Here is a 20,815-nt window from a genome sequence, read left to right on the forward strand (position 1 = left end):
TTGGAATATACTTCTATTTTGTGAGTGCAATATATCTCTAGTAGGGTTTGCTGAATGGTACTTCACTATGTATGCCCTCTGCTTTTACTTTTTCTAGGTGTATCTTGTTTTTTTTTTGTTATACAATAAATGAATCAGACGATGTTAATTAGATTTTTATATTGGTGTTGAGTGGTTAGTTTGCTTTAAAAGGCAGACATACTGTAGCCAATAGAAATGTGTTCGCCAAAGCAAGAAAAACAATCCTACTCTACTTACTTTATTATTTATATAGCGCCAGCAAATTCCATCGCATTGTAGTTATTCCATGGGTATTCCAAGCACAATGACCATGTCAATGATTTGCTTTTATATGATCCCTGGATTTCATCAAACTTCTTGAACATGGTTTGACACAGACAGGGGGCAGATCCCATGTCCCAAATTCATCACAATCACTACAATAATATTGTTTATGGTACTTAGGTTCGCTTTTTAGAACTACCCTAGTAATACATTTAGAATGCATACATCTTTATATAAGTATTCATAAAAAAATCATGCAAGACAACAAAACATTTGTTTATTTTTGATTGCATGCAGCATGACCTACTTTGAGGCAAAGGGAGAGGAGAAGCAGACCATATTAAATCAATAATATATTACAATAGAACTTATGGGTTTTTGAGGAATGCTCTAAAGATTAACTAAACACAACTGACAGCCAACACGATCTTAGAAATAATGATTAGAATTCAGGCTGTCTATATTTTTTCTGAAGTTTAGCAAACAAAGATGTATATGCATGGGTAGCTGGTAAGTAATCACAGAGATTATTAAACACTGAATTTTATTAAAGACACGGAGGCTCCTATTATGCTTCTCTTTCTTTAATTTTCCCTCAGCAGCGAAGAGAGAAATGAGTGAAAAGAGAAAAAACATATCATTAACATATATACATATTCAACATATTCCATAGTGCTACATAAGGGAACCTCCCCCTTCCAGTATATAAGGTGTAGCACTCTCTTCCTCTTCCTCTTTCTTCGCTGCTCCCTCAGACCAGCTAAGTACCTTCATTGACTATTTTATATTATTGTCATTTGTATCTTCATTGACTGTCCCTGTTCTTCTGCAGGGCTTGTTCCTAATTCATTTATTCCTATTATATACTTTTACTGCTGTGTTTCTTCTATCCTGTGGGGTGGGCTCAGGTCTCTCTCTTCTCTCTGGGCTGTTTTGACCCGGCCCGTTTTCGCCCGGGTCCCTGGGCTCTTTGAGTGCCCCTGGCATTCTCCCCACCCCCCCATAGCCGTTTTCGGCACCCTTAGACTCCCGCCGGCGGCTTACCCGAGCGTTTTTCTCTCTTCTCCGGTTCCGCCGCGCGCACGTTCTGCGCATGTGCGGAAGACGCGCGGCGGCCATTTTGTTGGTTTCTTGTCGCCAGTTGTGCCGGCGGCCATTTTAAGACCTTTTTTCACGGCGTTTTTTGCTGTATTGCTCCGTGGAGGCTGCATGCTCCCTGCTCCTGCTCCTATACCGGGTATTTCTCTCCTGCTCTGTCCTTTGTGCGTGGGTTAATCAATCCAGCATCTATCCCTGTCCTATACTCTCGGTATTTGCACTATATTATCTATAATTATGCAGTCTGCCTGCGGTGATTTAATTTCTCACCCTGTCCCCCCTAGGGGTACCACAGGTTCTGACTCCCAGGCTGACTCTAATCTTATAGGCTCTGAGGAGTTTCAAAGCCTCCTGGACACCACTATGTCCACCTCCATTAACAAGGCCATCTCCTCGGCCATGGGAGCTATGTCCTCTAGCATCTCCCTGTCCATCTCTCAGGCCCTTAGGCAGGCCCTCCCTGCCCAGTCTGGGCCAGGACACTCTCCCATCTCCCCTGAAGGGACTACCCCAGGGCGCAAGGCGCCTGGCAAACGTAAACACGCTGCTGACCACCCCCATACCCAGGTAAAGCCTGGTTTGAATGACACGCCTCAGGCTGTCGATGATGGCGCGCAACAACCGCGCAGTAGAGCTACTGGCCGGGCTACGGCGGCCAGGGAATGGAAACGGGCACGTGCCCATGATTTATTGTCCGATTCGGACGAGGATGGGGACGAGGAGTCAGACAATCAGTTCTCGGATCCCTACAGGGACGAGATTTCAGGGGACGATGACCTCCCGGGGTCACAATTTCCCTCCAAGCCAACCCAGACCAAAGCCCTTTCAGGGGCCCATGATGCAGAGCTAACCTCTGACGATAAAGATGCCCTGGCATTTGACCCAGACAACCTCAGGCACCCTCGCTCCGCGGAATGGGAGCCTTCGGACCATATAGCCCGGTACCTGGCCCTTAGGGTCCGTAAATCCCTCTCACAGGAGGGTCGGAACAAACTGAGGGCGGAATGCCCCCGCCCGATCATACCCGATGCGGTAGCCAAGACCCCTGAGGTAGACCCCCAGATTATACAGTTCCTAGGCAAGACGGGTTGGAAACCCAAAAAGGGCCTGGACTACTCCATGCGCAACTGTCAGGACAAATTCCTTGACACCCTGGGCCCAGTCACCAAACTATATGAGCTACTAGAATCGGCTCAGGCTAGTGGGGCGCCAGTAGATTTTGATGTGGCGTTCGGATGGCTCCAACGTCTTATATGTATGATAGGCAACGCCAATACGGCTATGTCAACGGAACGCAGGAAAGCCATCCTGCTTAAGATTGAGCCCAAGCTCGCGAGCATGGCCTCCAATGAGCGCGGTGCCTCCGCAAAGGGCCTTCTATTTGGGGAGTCCTTTGTAAAGGACCTGGGGTCTTACGTTAAGACCTTCACAGCTTTGGACAAGGCCCAATCCTCCATCAAGCGGGTATTTAGCCCAAAGGTTTTTGGCGGGGCCGGTAGAGGTAGGAGCCGTCTACCCGGCCGCAACCCCCGGGGTTTCTCAAGACCGGGCAGAGGCTCCTTCAACCAACAGAGACCGACCCAGGAACGGTCCTTCACCCCGTTCTTCCCCTCACGAGGACGGGCTTGGCATACCCGCGGCAGTCGAGGAGCACCCACGGGAAAACGCCCTTATGGTGAGTACCATGTTTCCCCTTTCTTCCCATATACAGGTAGGGGGCAGACTGGCCCGGTTCACTCGGGCATGGACACTGATCACGTCAGACAGTTGGGTGTTGCAGACGATAGAGGGCTACCACCTAGAATTGACTGCTCCCCCCATTCAGACCTTTCCCCCAAGGGCGATTCACATGCCGACTGCGCACTTAGACCTCATCTCTACAGAGATCAGAGAATTACAGGCAAAGAGGGCCATAGAGGAAGTCCCTCTAGACACACCAGGTTTCGTAAGCAACCTTTTTCTCGTGCCCAAAAAGGGAGGCGGGGTCCGCCCGGTTATCAACCTACGGCCCCTGAATGCCTTCATACAATACCGGCATTTCAAGATGGAAGGCATTCATTGCCTCAGAGACCTGCTCCTACCCGGAGACTGGATGGTCAAATTAGACTTGCAAGATGCTTACCTAACGATCCCCGTAGCCTCAATTCACAGGAACCTACTCCAGTTCTGCTGGGAAGGCAAGAAGTGGCGTTTCACATGCCTACCCTTCGGTCTGTCCTCAGCCCCTTGGTGCTTCACAAAAGTACTGAAACCGGTGGTGGCCTTCCTCAGATTACACGGGGTCCGCCTTATCATATACCTGGACGACATCCTCATACTCTCCGGGACTCAATCCCTCTTACTAGAGCACTTAAGGTGGGCCCTACACCTCATACAGAACCTGGGCTTCCTTGTAAACTGGAAGAAATCGGTTCTGATCCCCTCTCAACAAATGGAATTCCTCGGATTCCGAATCGACTCAGTACTACAAGTTCTCTGCCTCCCGGCGGAGAAGATGTCCAACATCAAGAGGGAAATAAGGAAACTTATGCAACGGCCGGACATATCCCTGCGCTCAACTGGCACGGGTCATCAGCCTGTTGGCAGCCTCTATCCAGGCGATTTTCCCAGGCCCGCTGCATTACAGAGCCTTACAACGACTGAAAGCGGCCTGCCTACGAAGTGGCCACTCGTACGAATCCCACATTTCCCTGGACACGGAGTAGAGGGAGGAACTGAACTGGTGGCTAACCCACATGGAGGCTTGGAACGGCCGGGCGATCTTCGGGTCCACTCCAGATCTAGTGATCGAATCGGACGCCAGCTTACATGGTTGGGGCGCACGCTGCGGCAATATCTCCACAGGAGGCAGATGGTCCACGGAAGAGTCCTTCTTACACATAAACTCTCTGGAACTGCTGGCGGCCTCGTTCGCCATTCGCAGTCTATCACCCAAAGGCATCTCATGCTCGATTCTTCTCAAGCTGGACAATGTCTCAGCGGTACGTTACATAAACCATCTAGGGGGAACCAGGTCCCGCATCCTAGCGGTTTTGGCCAGAGACTTCTGGAATTACTGCTTACAGAACAGCGTGTCCGTTACCGCGGAACACATCCCGGGCCTGGACAACTACACCGCGGACTGGAACTCCCGCTACTTGAGGGACTCGGGAGATTGGAGACTGCTACCGAGCGTATTCCGCAGAATCTCATCCCTATGGGGACCTTTGAGCACGGACCTGTTCGCATCCAGACTCAACACACAACTACCGAGGTTCTGCAGCTGGCGACCAGACCCAGAGGCCATAGCGACAGACGCTTTCCTCCAAGATTGGTCCGAGGGCAGGGCTTACGCCTTCCCACCGTTCAATCTAATAGCTCGTTGTCTGGCACACCTCCGACGCTTCAAGAGCTCGTTGGTCCTGATAACCCCGTGCTGGAGATCTCAACCTTGGTTCCCACACCTGCTGGAGATGGCGATAGACCACCCAAGGCTACTGCCGGACCATCCATCTCTACTGACCAACCCAGACGGGGAGAACCACTCCCTAGTGGAACAGGGCCTTCTCCGTCTCATGGCATGGCTCCTTTCCGGGGACCCTGGGAGATCACAGAGGTTTCGAGCACGACTATGCAACTCCTGGCAAACGCATGGGCACTTGGTACACGACAAGCTTATGCTGCGGCATGGAGACAGTGGGCCAATTGGTGCTTGGGACGATCATTGGATCCGGTATCAGCCCCTGTGAAGTCGGTACTAGATTTCCTTACACACCTGTTCGAGTCAGGCAAGGCCTTCCGCACGGTCAATGTATTCCGCTCGGCCATCTCAGCAGGACACGACCAGGTGGACGGCCTCCCACTAGGACAAAATCCTCTAATTTGTCGCCTGCTCAAGGGAGTCCGTTTCTCACGTCCCCCCACATCCAAATACGGATCCTTCTGGGACGTCAACTGTGTGTTCAGACTCCTAGATGGCTGGCCCACAAACGTGGATCTTTCACTTAAACAATTATCGGCAAAACTACTTATGCTGCTCTGTCTACTATCCTGTAAACGGGTATCAGATGTGAGAGCCTTGGACTGGCGAGCCCGTACATTCACCCCGGAGGGGGTGTCGTTCGATATCTCACGAAGAACGAAGTCGGACACCAAACAAGTTTGCTATCCACGAATACCGTGTTTGCCTAACTTATGCCCAATAGCATGCCTAAAAGAGTACGAGTCTCGCACCTCTACACTGCGCCCGTCTAATGACGGCCCTCTGTTCATCTCCCTGAAGAAACCTCATCTACCTGTATCCACGCCGACACTGGCACGATGGATCAAATGGCTGTTAGCTACGGCCGGGATCGATGTCTCTGTTTTCTCATCACACTCTGTTAGAGGCGCCATGGCCTCAAAGGCATTGGCAGCCGGATGCCGCTTGGAAGACATTCTGAAGGCTGCAGATTGGTCTACGGAATCCACCTTCAGGAATTTTTACTTTAGACCGATACAACATTTTTCAGATAAAGTTATAGCTCAGCTTTAAAAAAGCATAATAGGAGCCTCCGTGTCTTTAATAAAATTCCTAGATTTTACTAGTAGCATGACGTAAAGTCATGATTTTATTAATGACACGGAGGCGAGTATTATTCCCTCCCTCCCTCCCTGGGAAGGAAGTGGTGGTATGTTCTTCTTTTACAACCTGTTATTCTAGACTGACTCACAACTTACACTCATACCTTTAGGACGGGTCTTCCTGGCCCAAGTTTATTAAGTTATGCATAACTATTTGACGTTCTTTTCCTGGGGACACTGTGACGCCTTTTTCTTTCAGGCATAGTTGACGTTAGCTTATTTGATCATAACCGTTGCATATCCATATATTATGTCTATTTAATATGACATTCATTTCCTTTTCAGAAATATAGGTTACTAGAAATACTGGACTATGTTACACCCAGTTGTCAGTTGAGATTTTACCATATTTCTCCTCTCTTTTTTTAGCATGATTCCACAAACCAATGGAACTAACAGGAGCTTCAAGGTTGACTCCGCATTCCCTAGGAAGATATGTTCAACTTCCCAAGATTACAGTTCAAGTTCAAGTTATGGTTCGGTTTACTGGTCTTCGGATCGCTACGAAAGAGGAAGAGGAAGAGAGTGCTACACCTTATATACTGGAAGGGGGAGGTTCCCTTATGTAGCACTATGGAATATGTTGAATATGTATATATGTTAATGATATGTTTTTTTTCTTTTCACTCATTTCTCTCTTCGCTGCTGAGGGAAAATTAAAGAAAGAGAAGCATAATACTCGCCTCCGTGTCATTAATAAAATCATGACTTTACGTCATGCTACTAGTAAAATCTAGGAATTGTAGTGAACTAAAAATTTAATTTTAAGTTCTAGGCCAAAATCCAATGCGGGAGAGAAGGTAAGCAAGACCATACCAGCTTTTAAAGCAATATAACATTCATCTTAATTCTTAAAGGCTTTCCTATGGGCGAATGGGAAAATTCATCAATTTGCCGCGGAACGGGGCCCTTGCCACTGTTTAGTTGACTAGGGCTCTATAGCGTTAGGAATACAAATATGTATTCCTAACGCTATAAAGTTCCTTTAATAATAAGTTGTACAACTATGGTTTTAGGAGATTATACAAATTAAAGGATCACTATAGTGTCAGGAAAACAAACTCGATTTCCTGACACTATATAACCACTTCATTGAGCTGAAGTGGTCTGGGTGATTTTAGTGTCCCTTTAAGATTAACCTGACCGGTCAAGTTCACTTTAACATGTTAGTGTTTCATCGGTTAGACACCACTGTTGTTCTAGCAGAATATTTTGAATAAATAAACACAATGTGTAGATTTTATAAGTGGCTTATTCACTAAACTGGAGTTGTGAATTTAAAGGAAACCGCAAATTTTAGGCCAAAACAAGTCCTGTAAAAATTCTCCTTTAGCCTAGATTTGTAGCTGGTCTATTCTCTACTATTCTCAGTTTAGTGAATAATCAACTTGATTGCAATAAAACATTGCCTCTATATACACAAATATAGTTGGCAAAAGTGCTATATTTTGAAAATTGATTTTAAGGATCTAACTTTGTGTTCCTCCATCTTTACATAAAATTCCACGTACCATAATCACTACAGTGCCATTTTACAACAGCCTAATTTACCTGTGGTCTGCAGGGAGATGCTCCCTGCCTCCACTACTTCATATGGAGAGCTGGAAACTCTCCGGAGTAAAACCCTGCAGTTGGGGATACGGAGCTTAGAGTGTTCATTTAATGGACAAGACAGCACAAACTATATTTATTCATAATATGCTGTAACTCTTTACTTACCAAAGTCTTAATACTATTTTTACAAAGTGTCTACATTTTGAGCATTAATCTTTAAAGGGTAACAAAACCATATACCGGTATTAAAAACAAAAAATAAACATAAAAAAACATGAGAAATTACACTAAATGAGAGCAAATGTTCACAAGTGTACTGCTCAAACCCACTTACAGCTTAAAGGAAGTGAGGAACATTTTATAGAATCACAGACTTTGTGGCTAGTAATTCTGAGATGTAATTCAATAAGGATTGATGAAATTTTTCAGGCAGGCTGGAAGAAGAGAGAGGAAAGCCAGCTGGATAAATTTAGAAAAAGTGTGCGCACGTACACAAGGCAAAACAGGGTTATTCACAAACTATGAAATATTTTATCTTGGGAAGGGAAATAAAACAAATCATGGCGTTTAGTCTATAAAAAAAAAAAAAACTCTCTCCCATTTGGGTTTGCTGCAATTCAAACTTTACTGAATAACCCTTGTAATATACATGCTTTAAAGTACATTTCCAAACAATTAGTACAGTGGCATTGCATAGATATTAATGTAACCATTTAAAGTGCTCCATTTCTATTATCCCATGACAGGTGGACTTGAACAAAGTGACATACCATATTTCAAAGGCAGACAACTTCAAAAAATGTTATTGAAAACAGATAGCTAATGGTGTATAATTCTTTAGCAATTTGGGAATGAATAGTCTCAAATTGATACACATATTCCAACAATAATACCAGTGTATGAATATGTAGATTGCAATTGAAATGCACCCTACTTTACCGACACCTTTATTTTATACTTCCAGTGGCAGAAAAGGAAATAATGCAGCATATGATAGTACTGATAGAACCCTTTTCATGTCAGAATTGATCGATTCAGGGGACACAATGAAAAGGGCACTTATGGGCACACAGTTTCAACGCAGCATTAAAATGAAGACGCATTAGGATTTTAGTTATACAGAATGTATATTTAAAAGCATATTGAAGTAATTAAAAACATGGAACCGACAGAAAGTCAATTCTAAGAATGTCCAATTTGTACAGTCCGGGACCAAAAATAAAATGTGAAAAAAGAAAAAAAAAATATCCAACACAAAGCACGCAACTCTTGGGAACCATTTAAATCCAGAGAAGAATAATTTCTTGAAGGCGTGCACAAACTCAAGCCAATAATTTGTACAAGGGCACTTCAATATGAAGTTACTTCTAGATTCAGCAAGCAAGCACTACTAGGCCACAACCTTCTAGTATAAAGGAATATTCATTATAAAGGGGATAAAGACCCCCTCTGATTTGCCTGCTCTGCATAATGTCAAAACCTCTGTACGTTAAATGACAATCTACTATGGTTTACATACAATAAACTACAGCTCAGGGGGTGTATACATCTCTCCCACCAATTCATCGTTCCACATACCCCTTTATTATCACCTTAAACGAAAATTGAAACTTATTAAAACATCCGAGTGTGCGTGCAGATAAGGGCTTATTAGTGTAACTTAACAAGCTTATTACTGTTTTCTGCATCACTTCTCTCAATTTGCTATTTTTTTCTCCAGAGACACAGAATGTATTATTTTGTTCAATCCTGTATGTGCCTGGCTTATATTTCGCTGTAACAGAAGCAGTCTTTGCGTGCTTACCGCATTGTTTTCATATACCTTGGAAGCTGCTGACGACAGTAACATGTCACTGTATTCGTAGTTGAAAGGAGAGCTGCGCTTAGACTGAATGAGCCTATTCATCAGGATTTTGTACTTCTGTAGATGTGCTTATGTCAAGCCAGACACTAGACCTGCAATTACTAAAGAAACCTATGCTGCGTTGCTGTGCATACACATTCTAAAGGTAAAATCGGACACCTTTGACCCGGATCTCAAAAACACGTAAGGGATTTGAAATGAGAGCTTCTGGAAAAAGGAATGTTGTCATGGTTATATGCATTGGCTATAAGGCCAGAAGTTCCCTGGCACCCCATACTGTAACATTTTAGAACAGTTTTACTTCTAACGAAGTCTGCTGGGTGTCGCTATGCGCCTCCACTATTGACAATAGAGTGCGGAAGCTCCTAAGCAGGGCCAGTTCAATGGCCGAGTGTTTCAGCTGATCACGCTCAGCTAATGAGCCAAGCATTGGTTGCATTTTGTGAAATAAATAAAAATATCCACACAAAAAAATAAAAAAATATATATATCTAAATTGTGACCGGCAGAAAAGTAAAAAAAAAAATCAGCATTATTTTGTTTTCTAATCTCCAAAATATTGGAAAGTGTAAGCAGACCCTAGATTGTAATTAGTAGACCATGGCCCACAAACACTATACAACAATGGTGGAATACCTCAGCTATGTCCAACGGTAACTTGAAAGTAAACTTGAGGGAGTATAGATAACAACAACAACAACTTTATGCATAACTGCAAAAGGGCAAACTACAATTAATGAAAATACAAGCTGAAATCAGGCTAATTATTCAATACTGGCTAAGGACGGTCTTCCAATGCATAAGAGAAATACTAGACATGGACACAAATTCACCCAAGGACAACCTATCTATCGTCCGAACATTCTTTCAGGCGTTTGCAAGAAGAAAAACAAAATGAAACTAAAATTAAATGGCACACCGATAATATGGCTAGCCCCTTCTAAACTATGCTGGCATGAAGATAGAAGAGTACACCAATTCCTCAGGCGTTGACAAAATCCAGATACGTTTAAAGCTAAAGATACAGTAGTATCATATGACATATGAACTACACTGACATGATTACATGAAAATGGTGAACAAACATATAGGCTCTCTCATATAGATGTACATTTAACCCTATAGTTCTTTTAAAATGTTCACCTACTTGCAAAAACAAGAGGAAAGTACATTTAATACTTAATTTAAGATAGACCAAAAAGCTTTTGAGCGGCACAGTACTTTTATTAAACTTTTTTAGCAGTCTGTCTTTCCTACCAAGGCAAAACTTGGGAAGTAGTAATGAGAGAACAAGTATTGAATGGTCAAGAAATTAGCACAGGGTTAAAGCGACACTATAGTAACCAGAACTACAGCAGCTTATTATTCTGTTGAGTATAAATCAGTTCCTGCAGAAAACACTTTTTTTTGTCAGAAACATATGCAGTGTTTACATTACAGCCTAGGGATACCTCAAGTGGTCACTCCTCAGATAGCTACTATAGCGGCTTCCTGACATTCATTGTTTCCACCTTCTACATGGAGACACCAAACTCTCATTGATTCACTTCCTTTCGATGAAGAGATACTGATTGGCCAGGGCTGGGTTTGGCTTGTGCTGGCTCTGCCCCTGATCTACCACTTTGACATTCTCAGCCAATCCAATGCTTTCCTATAGGAAAGCATTGCGATTGGCTCAGATCAACACTTCTGATGTCAGCCAAGGAGGTACATCAGGGGCAGAGCCAGCAGCCACATATTGAAATAAAGGCAACATTTTACTATATTTAAGGGGGCAAGGGTGTTTTTTTTTTTTTTATATAAATTCTTTATTTTTGAGGTGCGTTGAAATTCACTTTGGTAACATGTGACCGGGTTACAGTATACATAGGTAAAGCATAGGCAAGATATATTTGTCGTATGTAACGCACCATTTTTGGTAGGATATAACATGGTTAAACATTGGACAGAGCAGAGGTTTTACAAGACGTGTATAGTTTGCAGACCTGAGCTGTCCTAGGTGTGTCAATGTATACATGTCTCTCTAGTGGCATGTTAGGTTCCTGGAGTGGTTAGTTGTCGGTCGACATGTCTTTGTGGTGTGGTCGTGAGTCCCTAGAGTTTATAGGCGAGATGTCCAGGTGCCTCAAGTTGTGTGTGAGTATGTTTCATGGGTGACAGTTGTGCCAAGGCTTGTTCCGAGGCTGCTTTGTGAGTAGGCTCCTGACATCTGGGGTGGGTGCCCCTAACCGCAGGGGGGAAGGAGTGTTGGGCTGGAGGACGGTTGCGGTGGAAGTGTGAGTAGCTGCGCTAGCTTGTTGTGTTGTTGGTGTCATGTCTGTCACTGAGCGCTGTGGAGAAGGTGAGTGTGTTATACAACTGTTAACATAAACTTTAGCCAGCAGTTTGTGGATGTCTGCTAATAATATTTTTAGGTCTCGTTTGGTTGTCAGGGCAGAGTCATCAGAGGGGTCTTGCACCGAGGTTAGTGGGTTCTCCTCACCTTGGTGGTGTTCCCCGGTCGGGTGGTGGTCAGGGAAGCCCCTCGCGGTACTTCCGCGGACGCGGGTCTGTGAGGAGTAGGCCTCTGGAGCAGCTCTCCAATGTCCCTGGTCTCCGTTGCGGCTTGGGGTTTTTGTGATCGTCTGCCCATTGCCTGCATGTGTGCCGTCGGGGTAGAGGTATGTACACTTTCGGCTCCTCTAGCCGTTATGCTTTCTAGCAGCTCCCCCAGGTCCGGGATCGATGGCGCGTGGTAGGCCCGAGACCTCCGTTTCCTTTGGGGTAGTCTCTGGGCGGTGAAGAAAGGCATCAATCAGTGCTGGCTGGCTTACTGGAGCGGGTGGTGAGGGTTTCGGGTTCAGATCGGGCTCGGGTTGGCTGATATTTGTGTGATTGAACAGGTATGAGTTGGAGCTGGCAGAAATGGCGTCCTGTTCGTTAGTTCGTAGGCTCCGCCCTGCAAGGGTGTTTTAACACTATAGGGTCAGGAATTAAGGTTTGTGTTCCTGACCCTATAGTGCTCCTTTAAAAGGATCCTCTAAGTGTCAAAGAAATGTTGACCCCAACTAGCTTTATGGTTTCTTAGACGCACAGAACCAAGAGTGCCATAATGAGTGCAGTACTCTACAGAAAAAGTTTGGAGCCAGCAATAACATTTAGGAATTATGACTTCAGGCTCATGGGGTCTTTCAAATCCCTGAACGCACCAAGCTTTATGCTTAGAAATAAAGTGAAATTAATAAACACAGGCTTAGAATGCCTGGGAAACATTTATAATACATACCCTCTGCTCTTAAGGCTATAATATGAGTTTAATGAAAGAGAAATCATCTTTAAAAAAAACAGTATATGTACTTCAGGAACAGCCGTTTCTTACCAGAACAGCTGGGGATTAAACCAGATTTTGCAAAACAATTGCTCAAACCCGAACAGGTTGCGGGAAAATGGCAGAGAATTGGCACATTTTAAAAGGCATTTGCAGGGTTCACAGAATAATGGGACTTTGTAAGTGGCTTTGCAGGAATAATAAAAAAAGAAAAAAAAAAAAGAAAATCCATTTGACTAAGCAAAGCCAGATGTTTCCTCCTAAAATATCACACAATGCGGGGAGAGGGAAAGTGGGATAAAGACTTAGAAAAACAACAGGTTAGGTATTTCGCTATTGGCGTGTAATACAATTTTAAGCATTTACACCAGCCTAAAGAGTTTATATACATCAGGCTTTCTAAAAATTTGCAAGCAGCAAAAGGGGGGAAAAAAATTAGGACAAACGAAAGTTTTTTTTGGTGTAGGTCTCATTAGTAAATAATTTAAACAAGATAAGGGTAAAATAATAACCATAATAGGTTGGCACAACTAGGAATTGAAGAGAAAGCATTTAATACTTTACCTACTGAACCGTGACACCAGTCTGTGAAAGCACAGAACATTATGTTGGAGGGGAAATAGATGTTTTTTTTTTTTTTTTTTTTTTTACAAGGGCCAACTGTGGTGAATGGGTTTCCAAAATGTGGGGAGGATTTTGTTTTATATGTTGAATCAATGCATCTCTATGAGGAAAGTATAGTGTCTGCATGCAGAGGGTGGAAACACTAAATGCCAGTGCTGCACACTGAAGGACTGACCCAGGAAGCTCTTCTGGTAGCCTTCTAAGGAGTGGCCAGTGGAGGTATTCTAGGCAGTAATGTAGACACTGCATTTTCTCTGAAAACAACGTGTTTACTGCAAAAAGCCTGAACAGATCCAACACCACCACCATCAGAAATTTTAAAAAGTTCATTAAAACCTGGAGCCCTGCATGATCAAAGTTAAAAAAAAAAGTGTATGCAATCTGCAAGCCAATTATCATTATCAACTAAAAACTACAAGCCCCAAGTTTTCTCTGGCTGAAGATAAAGCTATTGCTGGCCTACTGTCACTTTCCTAAAACATACAGGACCTGCACTGCAATCAGCTCGGTGTTCCAGACCTTTTCATGAACACTCCATTCTCAATGTCTGAGAAAAGAACAGCTAGAAAAACTGCATTGAAGTAAATCCAAGCTCAAGCACAGATTTAAACAGAAAATGGCTATTTCGGAAACAAAACTTGTTACACTCCTCTGGCGGTCAGGCAACTGTATCTGCCTCGCAAAGACTGCTCATTGAACTACATTTAGAAGTCTGTAACTGGGCAGAAACAGGAGGTCTGGGAGGGGTTAGAAGGGGAGTCCTTGCGAAAGGCTAAAGACAAGAGAACTGCAGCCTTTTAAAAGCTGTTTTTAAGAATATACCCCTATTGGGGAAAAAAAAAAAAAACATAATTAATGCACGCTTGTTTTCATTTGAGGTATTTCTACTAAACAATTAAAAGAATGTGGCATTTGGGTAGTGGAGTGTCCCTTTAAACTTTATTCCAGTGCAGAGTTCCCTCTCTCTAGACAGGGTTTTATGACGGGGAGGGGAAGAACGCAAGTGTAGGCAATGGGACACACTAAAAAGTGTTAGAATTACAGTTTTGGATTCTTAACACTAGTGTTCCTTTAAAGGGTTGTTGTAAGCATCATAACCACAAAGCATAAAATATGCATTAGCCAGCCCAGAACTAATGTCGCTGGAGTGGAGTTACACCTTTAGCAGCATCATGAAATAACTCTGCAAATGTGCAGCGCTACATACAGATACCAAAACAACTGAACACTTCAAAACACTAAAGTAGTCATGGTGCTTGGCATAAGCCTTGAAAATGGGAGTAGATATTCCCCCCTCCTCCTCCATTGCAGTCACGTTCGATGCTAACAAAAAAAAGTTCAGATTAGCTGATAAAATTACAGAAACTATGCTAACACACACACACAGCTAACAAAAATGATTTGTATTTATTTTTCATAGCAATGAGAATATGCAAATATTCTAGAGATTATTACCAACCACTAAACGGTCTTTCGCTTAAACTGCTGGAGCACACTTCGTTCAGGAAACAGCACTTTTATTGAAGATAAGCAGCATTTGTAGACTTAGATCTTACAGATGAAATGTACTGCACAGATAGGAGTCAGGGTGTGCCACATTTATGTTAAGTGCATGTCAATGAAATAGAAATTACACTATATACGAAATGGAGAAATGACTCACGAAGTATGACACAGATGAGAACACGTCTCACTGTCAGGTCTAACACAGCATTGCCCAAATCTATTAATGTGATTGGCAGAGTGCAAAAAGGGCCATAATCGATAAGAGGACGACAGCAGAATTCTCCCGTCATTGGAAGCGCTGCTAGCCAAGCTGCAGAGGGCAAGGTACAGAAAGCTTTGTGGCAGTAAAATGCAGACACACCCCATTAGTTTTATGGCACACTTAGCCTCTTCATTACCAGTACATGTGACCCAGTGGGGCTGTGAAAGCCAAGCACATGCATTGTCCTGAAAAGTGGAGGTACATTTACAACAAACACATTTTCTGTTCATACACTATTTGTTTCACAATGACCCTCCAGACATCTAGTGATGGAAAAGGCTCCACTAGATAAAAATGCATAGAATTTATTAAAGGGGAACAAAAATTAAACATCTACAATGTAAAAGGGAAACAACAGTAACAAGTAAAGACTGTTTGACACGGTTCTGAATCCTCTGACCTGAGAGAAAACATTCTGAGACCCTTGAACCCCATATCCTAACATTGCCCAACAACATTCCATTCATAAACTTACGGTAGCATAGATTTCAGCAGCACTTAAGTTCTCCACACCACATACCGGCAAAGATAAATTACGATATTTCCCCTCACCAGTCCTAAACTAAAACATAAGTGACGCTACTGGCCCACAGAATGGGGTGGAATTGTGCAGAGAATATTGAACCACGATAGACTGAGACAATCCCTACATGGTTTTACTGTGTAATTATTAAGGCCCCATGGCTCAAAATGTTGAAATACTGCTTATTCACATTCTTTGGGTAGAATAACTTACTACTAGAAGTCTAGATTTTGAGTGATCTAATCACTGCACATACAGATCAGGCACCATAACCATTTCAAATCAATGAAGTGGTCATGTTTGGCATAATCCTTTAATGCTTTGTTCTTTGCCAAACCCATAGATCACTTTCCACTTGCAATTTTCCTGGGATTTCTCACAAGACTTTCAAGGTTTTATCCCCAGCTGTTTCTCAGGAATATGCTATACTACTCTATGAGTGGTTAAGATAAACCGCTTTTGGTTTAAGTATTACCTTTCAATCAATTTTAATTCTCTGTAATTGATCATGATCCCATCCATTCTACGTTTTTGCCTTGCAAGGATTAGTCCTGGAACCTCTCCACCATTTCTCTCTGCAACCTTATGAAACAATCTGCTTTTAATCCCATCTATATGCCATGTGTACACAAAACTGGCTCTTGTCTTATGAGGGTTTTTTGGGTTTTTTCTTCTTTTAGGATATATTGCTCAGCATATCTAGGGCCATGAAATTTTTTGACTATATAAATAATAGAAGTTTAGGTTAAAGTTCTTCATACATTCTGACCTTCTGACAGATGAAAGATAAGATATCTGAATATTTGTTGATAATACTCACATGCTGTAAAAATTATCATTGACACACAGACTCCATACTATTCTTAAGCGGGTTCACTTTATGGTAGAGGCAAAATAAAAGAAAGATCAAGTTGCAGTTTCAAATTTGTTTATTGGATTTGAATTCTAGGTTTGTATCACTGTAATTGCATTTAACATGGCCTTTGTGCACTGTGTGTCCAAACTTGCCTGGCTATACTCCTTCCCTGCTATATTGCCCAGTCAGGGCCTTTCCTATTACAATCTCCAAACTAGGTTCCAGCTAAACACATTCTGCAGCTTTAAACGGCAAACAAAAATGTCCAAACACTCTAAATAGCAAATCTATATTTCTGCACAGAATAAATAAGATATAATAAGATCAAACCGGCCAGGTCATCACACCCAGTAAATGTGCTGTGTTTTTGCAATAGACATAACTAATGCAAACTTATTTTTTAAAGAATACGTTGTAAATAACAAAAGTAATAATAAATCTTCTTTAATGGTTATTATTTTTACTATGCACCCTGGAAGTAGATAGATGTTTATATAAATGGCCTCACATTTTAGCCGCACATCCAGTCTGTTACCAAATCCTGTAGATTCCACCTTAAAAACATAGCCCACATCTTCCCTAGGAATCTCTCGCATGGATTATTGTAACTCTCCTAATAGGTCTTCCCACAAGTCGTTTTGCCCCGCTACAGTCTAATGAATGCTTCAGCTAGGCTGATTTTCCTCTCCTGTCACACCTCACCCATCTATCAATCCTTACATGGGCTTCCTGTATCCTATAGGAGTCAATTCAAAGTACTAATCCACACATATAAAGCACTGAACAATTCTAGCCCCTCATATCTTCATAGATTTGCCCCTTCTCAGACTCCAAGCTCTGCCCGTGACCTTCTCCTGATCGCACATGTACGGCCAACTCACGCTTGTAGGACTTCTCGCAGGCGACTCCCTTCCTATGGAATAGCCTGCCTACCGCCATCAGACTCTCCCCTAGTCTTCAATCGTTTAAGTGGTGCTTTAAAAGCCATCTCTTTAGGAAAGCTTATGGCCTCCCAAAATAACCTTTACCTTACATACCTGTCCCTTGTTCTTTCCTAATGGGTAGCACTTTACTCTCTCCTCCAGCTCTGCTTCACTCCCACCTTATTTGATTGCCATTTTCTGTCCGATTGGGTTTTACGCCCCACCTCCTCTAGACTGTAAGCTCGTTTGAGCAGGGCCCTCTTCAACCTATTGTTCCTGTAAATTTTTGTAATTGTCTCATTTATTGTTAAATCTCCACCTTTGATAATATTGTAAAACGCTACGGAATATAAATACCTGTGATAATTATAATACACACATACAATTCCAAACCACTATAGTACATTCTAACTTGTGATCCTTTAGTTGTTAAAATTCAAGGATAGAATAACGTTAAGTGCTTATATCAAGGTCTTTGGAATGGAGTCAGAACACTTTGTATGTTACATAACACGGCGATCTCTAGCTATTAAAACACTGCACTCTCATTGATCCTAAACTGTCCTTTAACCCCTTCAGGACCGCTGACGGTTCAGGACCGTCAGCGGTAAAACGTGCGTTTGGACCGCTGACGGTCCTGAACCGTCATAACGGTCTGGGGCTACTTACCTGATCGCCGTCGGTCCCACGGCGGCGATCAGTGCTCCACCCGGTCCAGGGGGACTGCCTGTCTGCCCGGGCAGTCCCCCCTCGGCAGATCAGGACCCCACGGCCATGTGATCACTCGATCACATGACCGCAATAGGGGTCTTTGTATCTGCCTGCAGGGGGACTGTCTGTGCTGACAGGCAGTCTCCCTGCAAGTAAAAAATCCAAAAAATAAAGTAAAAAAAAAACCAGTGTAAAATCAGTGTAAAAATAAATAAATAATATGTGTATATATATATGATATATATACATGTATTATATCTATATATAATATATGTATATGTATCATATATATATATATAATGTCATATTAAGTGTATTTTTATATTTATATATACGTATATTAATATAAAAATACACTTATATTTAAATTACACACGAATATATACAATATATATATAATTGCTATATATATGGTATATATATATTATTATAAAATACAAATAATATGTTAATAAAAATAAATAACAAAAAATAAAAATAATTTTTAATAATTATAAAAAAATATTTATATATGCAATTTTATTCTAACAGTATTTTGATATATATATATATATATATATATTTATATCAAAATATACTTAGAATGTAATAATATATATATATGTATAAATAAATAAATAAAAACAATACGAAATATACATATGTCCATATACATAATTACATAAATAATTTCATAAATATACACGTAGACGTCAAATATATAAATATGTATATATATTAAAATTCTACATGTGTATTTATGTAATATTTTTACCTAATTAAGTAATTTTAATGATTGCAATTTGAGGGACCTGCCTGCCAACCCAGGCCGAAAGTCCAGATAATTTAATTTGCTAGCACTGTGTTTAACCCTGTAACTTTCTATGACACCCTAAAACCTGTACATGGGGGTACTGTTTTACTCGGGAGACTTCGCTGAACACAAATATTAGTGTTTCAAAACAGTAAAACATATCACAGCGATGATATTGTCAGTGAAAGTGAATTTTTTTGCATTTTTCACACACAAACAGCACTTTCACTGAGGATATTATTGCTGTGATACATTTTACTGTTCTGATACACTAATATTTGTGTTCAGCGAAGTCTCCTGAGTATAACAGTACCCCACATGTAGAGGTTTTATAGTGTTTGTGAAAGTTACAGGGTCAAATATAAGGCTTGATTTTACTTTTTTTTTTAATTTAAATTTGTCCGATTGGTTAGGTTGCCTTTGAGAGCGTATGGTAGCCAAGGAATGAGAATTAGCCCCATGATGGCATACCATTTGCAAAAGAAGACAACCCAAGGTATGTTCAGCCTTTTTTAGTAGCCACTTAGTCACAAACACCGGCCAAAGTTAGCGTTTCTTGCATTTTTAACACACAAACAAATATAAATGCTAACTTTGGCCAGTGTTTGTGACTAAGTGGCTACTAAAAAAAACTGGACATACCCAATTTTGAATACCCTGGGTTGTCTACTTTAAAAAAAATATGTACATGTTAGGTGTGTTTCGGGGATTTATGACAGATAACGGTGTTACAAGGTCACTATTGATACATTTAAAATATATATATATATTGAAACAGCAATTTCCTACTTGTATTTATAGGCCTATAACTTGCAAAAAAAAGCAATAAAGCATGTAAACACTGGGTGTTTTTAAACTCGGGACAAAATTTTGAATCTATTTAGCTGTTTTTTTCATTAGCTTTTGTAGATAAGTAAAAGATTTTTCAAGTAAAAGTCCAAAAACATGTTTTTTTTTTAAATTTTTCACCATATTTTATTATTTTTTTTAAATACAATATTGGACATAATACAAATAATGGTATGTAAAGAAAGCCCCTTTTGTCCTGAAAAAAACAATATATAACTTGTATGGGAACCGTAAATGAGAGAGCGGAAAATTACAGCTAAACACAAACACCACAAAAGTGTTAAAACTGCTCTGGTCCTTAACGTACAAACATCGCAAAAACAGGCCGGTCCTGAAGGGGTTAACAACACAATGGCAACAGACTGAGTTGATTAAACCGGACACATAAAGGGACAGTGCACAAAGGCAATCTGCAAGATACATCTAACATGCGCTGTCAGATGTGCTGGCCAGGGAAAGAGAGAAATATGCAATCACACTGTTTAGCCTAGAGTAAAGGGCAGGGCATGAGAAACTACATCTGGCAAAGGTATGTGAACAGCACAAGGACAATTATGTCTTTAAATCAAATGTCAGTTCAGTTCAGTACGAGTCCCAGTGTAATTCCAACTTGTATGGTATGTCTGCCATTCTAAAACTATTCTCTTTGTTCCAGTATTTTAATTCATTAAACACTGTAGTATAGAGAAGTACATACATTGCAAAGCGTACTCTAACATAGCCAAGCTGACTGTAGCCAAGGTATGCAAACCAGCAATTTTCCCCAAAATTTTGCAATTCCTGTAACATTTTGCCCTTAAGCAGAGTAGTTTTTAACCATTGACAAGAAGAGGAGTTAAAACATTCCTAGATACAATTTTCAGATGTATCCAGTCTGGCATGCCGACCTTCTGTATTTGTGCTTGTGCTACAGATGTAGCAGGACGGACAGGATTAAGGACACGTACCTTGCAATCTTTATTTGTTATTTTCCCCATGGTGTCCTGTTTCTGTGGACACCAGATATTCCAGTCTGTGCATTTAACTGGCTTATAGCAGCACAAGGCTAAACCTGCACT

General features: G+C 41.7%; 1 protein-coding gene across 1 annotated transcript in view; it reads right to left on the reverse strand.

Moving 5' to 3' along the window:
* Nucleotides 1–20,815, reverse strand: part of FURIN (furin, paired basic amino acid cleaving enzyme) — a 160,513-nt gene that overhangs the window by 118,414 nt on the left and 21,284 nt on the right. The gene's annotated exons all lie outside the window — the stretch shown is intronic.

This window comes from Pelobates fuscus, chromosome 3 (assembly GCF_036172605.1).
Source record: "Pelobates fuscus isolate aPelFus1 chromosome 3, aPelFus1.pri, whole genome shotgun sequence".
NCBI lineage: Eukaryota > Metazoa > Chordata > Amphibia > Anura > Pelobatidae > Pelobates > Pelobates fuscus.